At 37.4% G+C, this 6652-nt stretch overlaps 1 pseudogene; it reads right to left on the bottom strand.

Annotated features, from left to right (window-relative positions):
* Nucleotides 1–5906: 5906 nt before the first annotated feature.
* On the bottom strand, nucleotides 5907–6365 carry LOC149833923 (bZIP transcription factor 53 pseudogene; annotated as a pseudogene).
* Between the last annotated feature and the right edge of the window lie 287 nt (nucleotides 6366–6652).

The raw sequence follows: 6652 nt of genomic DNA, 5'->3' as shown, positions 1-6652 counted from the left end.
CATGTTTATAACTGGACTGTTATGCATGTTTGCATATGAGCATTGTAATATTTTTATATGACTATTAGTGCTATCCCGTGTATGGGCAGCATGGCTTCGACTCGATGGGTATATATTGTACCCCAAGCTTGCCCGAAATGACAGAAAGAGTTGTTGATTACACATGCTTATGAAATTTAATATGTTATTTACATACATATGCATCTAATGAATATGTGAATCCTGAAATTTACATGGTTGATGTACTAGCATGATCACATGCATGTTTGCATATTATGCATGAGATGAATAAGAAAAATAAAGATGTATTTTGCAAGCATGTGTTCTTATACATATATGAAATGGATGTACATTCTCATTATAGTTGCATGAATATGCATTTGTGAGCATGTTGAATGATTGCATATGTGTATGCTCATTGTGGTTTTTGCATAAAATGCATCAGTGGTTAAAAGTGAACCACTGCAGACCGTGTGAGCCACGAGCAAGTGTTGCTCTATGTTTAGTTATATGCATCATGAAAATTAAATTGATGTTTATTAAATTTTTAAATTAATTGCACTATTTCATATTGTAATGGGCTGAGGTCCCGTGTTGTGTTTTGCATGTCGATCTATAAAATAAATTTTGGTGTTGTGTTTTGCATGCTGATTTACAAAACGAATTTTAGTATTGTGTTTTGCATGCTGATTTGCAAAACAAATATTAAGAAATAAATCTTTTTTTTGATAAAAAGAGAAAAAATAGTGTAATTAATGATTTTTCTTGAATGCCTCTTCTATAGTGTGAGAATACTTGACTTTGGTTTTAGGGAACCGTGAGGATATTAAAACTCTATGTGTGATTATGCCCCTGAAATCAACTAGGTGGTTCATCTCCCGGTCACTGTTTTAGAGAAATTCATTCACTTTGCCTGGGAGTGGTGTGTAGACACAACTGTTGTTATTGGTATACCAAGAAAGTAGCATTAGTGAATGCTGATTTCCCTAGTGTCCCGACATTATATGCTGAATTATAATATTCTGATGAATGATGTTGATTCCTGATATCGATCGAGGCCTAAGTGTGAGACCCAGTCATAAAATACAAATTGTATGTTAAGCTACAATTGAAAACCTAACTTGAACTTCGAGAATTGTTGTGCGCATTTTGAGTTTCTGCGGGTTTTAATGAAAAGTGAAACTAAAATTGTGCGGATTTAATAGGGACATGCATACAAAAGAAAACTTTGATAAAAGATAATAAGTTACTCATGCATGTGCATAGATATCATGCATACTCCTGTTATGCATTAGATCATATGCATCTTTACCTGTTCTCTTTATTGTGATATATTGATGTGACATAATGACACGATGATTGTTCTCTAATGCATGAATGGTTAATTAGATTATGAATTTGTTGTAAATATATTCTTTTAAAAATATTGCATGAATTTGATTTGTATTTTTTTTGCTTATTTGATTCATTAGAAGATTCATACATAGGATCTATGATTCTTACATCGTATATTTTATGTTTTTACAGCTTCTTAAGCTCAGTTATGAGACCAACTGTTATAAGGAGTTACGAGGACTGCGTGACTATTTAACGATTTATTTTGGGATAGAGTGACTATATTTTACTTTATTTGATATTCTTTTACTTATTGCTTTCAAACTTTATTGATTGATGAATAAAGTTATTTTGATTTGGATGATGATGATGTAAGATCCCTTGTGGCGTGGATTGTGGTTATGACGGTAAGGCTTTGTTTTCGCCATTGTTTAAAAAAAAAAGAAAAAAAAATCACTTTTTAACGGGATGAGTTGAGGTCATTATATCGTGTGGTTGGTCGAGAGAATGTCTTCGAGGATGCGTTAATCTACTTTTCCTCTCTTTTTATGGGGTCCGATTGCTCAGCTCCTTTCTTTGAGGGGTCATCAGAACCATCAGCTAGCTTAGAGGAGAATGACAGCCCCTTTCGTCCTCTTTGATGAGGAAATCTCCAAAGCTCTCTTTGATCTGGATGGCGACAATACTTAAGGGCTGGCTGGATTTTCAGGTAGTTTCATCTCTTCGTTCTGGCCTATAGTTTACAAAGATATTTGTGTGGCCGTCAGAGATTTCTTAGTTAAAGGCAGAATTTTATCCAGCATCAATGAGACCCATATTATCCAGATCCCTAAGAAAGAAGGAGCCCATACATTTTTCTAAGTTCAGACCCTCCGTAGGAATCTACGTTCCACGTGGGAGTTCAGTCTGGGGAAACTGCAGGACGAGATTGAACAGCTTGATGCCCCTGCCTGATTCAGTTCACGTAAAGGGGGTCGATCTGAGTCAAAGGCTCCTGTTTTATATTTAACAAACTCATCCACAAACCTGTACCGTCTGCAATAATAACTCAATTCTATTAAAAAAAAGAGAGAGTATCAAATACGTTACTATCCAACATCTCTCCATGCAAGTAATAATCAACTAAATATTCATCTTTAACAATTATATTTACATTAATTTATATTATTTATATCTCAGAAAAAACCATTGTTATTGGTGGTGATTTTAAAACACAAAAAATTTGTGTTTGTCAAATAAATTGATCCATCCTCAAAAATTGTGCCCAACTTATCTAGCATATCAAATTGACAAGTCTTGAATTCAAAATACATGTTACCAAAGCTGAGCTCAACGCCCTTTTGGATTTATAATTAACTAAAACATGCAACGATTATCCCTTTGTCTCAAGTTTGGCTTCCATTGAGTGTGAGGGTGCCTTTCACTAGTGGGCGCTCTGTTATAAGGGCTTGGGTGTCAGTGACTCGCCTCAAAATTACACACTTCTACAGGGAAAGTTGTCATTAAAATAAATAAATAAATAAATAAAATGGCAATAATGTACTGCTTATATAACTTACTATGCCCCCCCCTAGGGATGCAAGTATTTCATGTTTAATTTAGATATATGTATACTAGCAAATTTGATAAAACACAAATTTTTGTTTTGAAATCATCACCGTTTACAAACCATACTAATATTTGTTAAAGGCTGGTATATTCAATTTTCTTGAGCTCCTATCATCATTTGCTTCAAGTAAAAATGTACATGAAGCCTTTTTTTTTAAAGAGAAATCTAGGGTTAGACGGACCTCTATCAGTATATATATTAAAGAATCACTTTACAAGGACTGAATAACAGGGTTCCACTTAGGGGTGTCAATGGGTTGGGTTTGACCCAGACCCAACCTGTACCAAACCCTACAGGGTCAGGGTTTGGTGATAAATAAGAAGGCCTGATTAGAATCTGGGTCGGACCTGAAGGGTCTGATTAACATATGGAGCCGGGTATGGTTTGTAAAATTTCATACCAGACTCAGGCCCAACCCTAGCTCCAATTAAGATCTAGAAAATTTCAATGTAAAATTGATAAAAATATATTATTTACCAGGTATGGTTCAGGTCTGGTTCATGTAATCCTTGTAGGATCCAGGTATGGTTTTTATTATAGTGGGTCCGATTAGACCTGGGTTCACACCTGGTACTATCATCTCAAATCAGGGATGGGTCTGGTTTCACCTGAGTCCAAACCAAACCTGACCCGTTGACACCCTTAGTTCCACTCCACTGGCCACACTCTACATTGCCCCAGCACAGTAAACTTGGCAAGAGATTTAGCAACATATTGATAACATCTATCCACAGATACGATTTTACATCTGTCAAAACAGCAAAGTAAAATTTCTAAAACTTGAGAAGGAATCAAACCATCACGACCTCGGACCTCCAGATGATGATTCACTAATGAGACTAAATCATGTCTCGAAGATTCCTGCGAGATGAACAAGGTATCCTTTGTAAAATAGATGGCCACCAAACCCTTTTCTGTTCTTGACAGGCCTCACACCACACATTCAGCCTGCAGAGAAAAGCCAAATCGGTTTCACTCATCCCCAAAGTCATCTCTATCTTCATAACCCTCTTTGTGATTCCATTAATGCAAGTTATTTTGGTCAAATCAGACTCCATAGATGTGATCTACATCATTCATTTAGTGAAGATTGACACTTAAATCACCGAAATAATCCGACTTAGATGCAGGTTTTTTTGGCAGATACAAAATTTTGTGATTTAAAAATCATATTAGTTCGTTTAAAAAAATAGGATCCAAGGGTTATTTCTTATTAAAATCAACTGTGATGAATCCATCTATAAGGTCCCATTTGATCAAAACAACTTGCATCATAAGATTTAAGAGGGGTATGAAGATTAGGGGATGAGTAAAACTGAACTCGAGAAAAACACCCACTGTTTCTATCGGTAAAACCCACTCTCCACATCCTATATCGTATCATATCATGGTGGCTGTTGATGTTAACCTTGAGCCAACCGTACATGGAACCTTGTTAACTTTCACGACTTTACATGCCAATACCAGCACCTCATGCACGCACTAATACCCATACTTGTTTTTGGCAACTACGCAGATGACAGTAGAAAGTGTTAAAACTGAGTGAATTGCTATCATCGATGTAGCAAGTATCTCACGCAACTTCCTAATGATATCAACATAAGTTCTCTAGCAAATCTGATAACAAAGCCATTTCAGAATCATGCAATAGGACTATCGTCCATTGCCAAACGCGGCTCTGCCTAGACACCTTTTATGAAATCTTTAAAAATATAAGAAACGAGTTCACATCGATCATGTTTTTGCTTTTTGGATTTTCCTGCAGTGCTTTATAAATAGTACAACCTAGGGACTTTGCCCAAGCCCACTAAAATTTGCAGCTAATTAATATCAACACGAACAATCATTTTCGAGGCATGGCTCGGCTGGTATAGTCTCTTTTTACATATTATGTATTTATGTCAAGCTTTAAAAAATATTTAAAAGGCAAGTCAGCTCATGATCGGCTTGTAATGAGCTCGGGTTCGGCTCAGATTGGCTCATGAAGAGCTCTATCTCGGCTCAGCTGGTGACAAGCTCACAAGCCAAGCCCAAACAGAGGTATGCCCTTAACAAGCCCAACCCAAACAGCCCAAGCCCCGCTCATTTACCAGCCCTACCCACATTCATTTTCATCACCACTTCCATCTCCCAAATCAGGGAGCCTCCAAACAGCAGTGAGATAGGTAGGATTCACTGAATCCTCGTTTCCCTCCCATCTCTGGCTCCCAAATAGAACCTTAAATTTGAAGGCTTAGCGTAGCCTAAAGACCTACCATATTCTTAATTCGCCATTTCAGGATATTTCAACAGACAGCAGAATCTATCCATTTTTATAGCAGGTTCTAGACAAATATATTGAAGCCATTATTCTTGGTGGTAGGGCGCCATGCTACCATTTATTTCTAGTGGCATCTTGCTGGTTATATGTTCGTGGACATTCATTTTTGAAAAATCCAATTAATCCTCAATCAGTGAATGACGATCGCCGTCTCTAATCACTCATTTCCTTGAAAAGTTTGCAACCAACAACAATCTGATGATCCCTTCACCAACCCTTTTAAACTTCTACCAACTTCTCTTTAATTTTACTTTTGTTACACGCCAACTTCAATTCAATCATAGAGGGAGAGTTGTCAATAACGCCAAAACGTCATCAAACCACCAAGTTATACAAACACACTATAATACCAAACACTGGATATTACATTATGACATAAACACCAATTACATTGACGTGACAGCCCCATGAGACAATATACCTAAAAATATAAATTAATTTACAGACATAAATGGACCACCCTTCAATTCCAGAGGAAAAGAAGAAAAAAACCCTCTAAAAAAGACCTGCCAAAAAGACACCAGAACCAACAAGATGGAAGGGGGGTGGAGAGGAAGATAAGACCACTCTCCTTATTTACTCTTCTTTTTTTTTTTGCTTTTTGTTTGGCCAATTATATATATTCATGATTTTTGTGACCTATCAATATTGGAATATGTCTGCAGATGCTGCTGTGATTGGTTGGTTCATGCAAGGCACATCCCATGGTCTGAGGAGTGGATCAGAATACTGGTTTGCATCGGTGGCCAACCCACTGTGTTGCTGCATGTAATTAAGCATCTCAGTGAGGCTCTGCAGCCTTGAGCTCAGTTCCATGATCTGGGCTCCCAAGGTTGTGTTCTCAGCCTCAAGATTCAGGTACTGCTGGTTGGTGATGTGCATACTAGACATGATCTGGTTGTTCTCGTTCCTAAGGAGAGCCATCTGAGCCATCAGATCATCCAAATGCTTCTGTTTGCGCATCCGGGACCGCCTCGCAGATTCGCGGTTAGAGAGCATCCGCTTCCTCTTCCTCTCATCCATCTTCTGTTGCAGATCTCCCTCAGAATTCCCACTGGAAGACGTGGTGGACATAGTAGAACTAGTAGTTATCGAACCCATCTCTCTGATTTTTTTTGTGTTCAGAAAAGAAAGGAAAATTTGACAGGATAGATATAGAGATAAGTGTACAATTTAGGACTTGATTTACTAGAGCCTAATAGGATACAGAAAAGCAAGAAAAAGGGCAACAGAACCCAATTGTTTAGGTATCTTTAGGAAGCTAGTTCATGAAAAACATAGAACCAGTAAAGGAAGACTACAGAGAATGACTGAACAAGATGGGTCCTGCGCCTCAGGGTTGAATTGATCATAAACCCTGAAAGTAGGAGCTCAGATAATATCTGTAT

The sequence above is a fragment of the Nuphar pumila genome, chromosome 6, assembly GCF_984573655.1.
Source record: "Nuphar pumila chromosome 6, dmNupPumi1.hap1.1, whole genome shotgun sequence".
NCBI classification, from domain to species: domain Eukaryota; kingdom Viridiplantae; phylum Streptophyta; class Magnoliopsida; order Nymphaeales; family Nymphaeaceae; genus Nuphar; species Nuphar pumila.
Note: the sequence above shows the minus strand (reverse complement) of the source record. Positions and strands in the feature narration are given on the sequence as shown.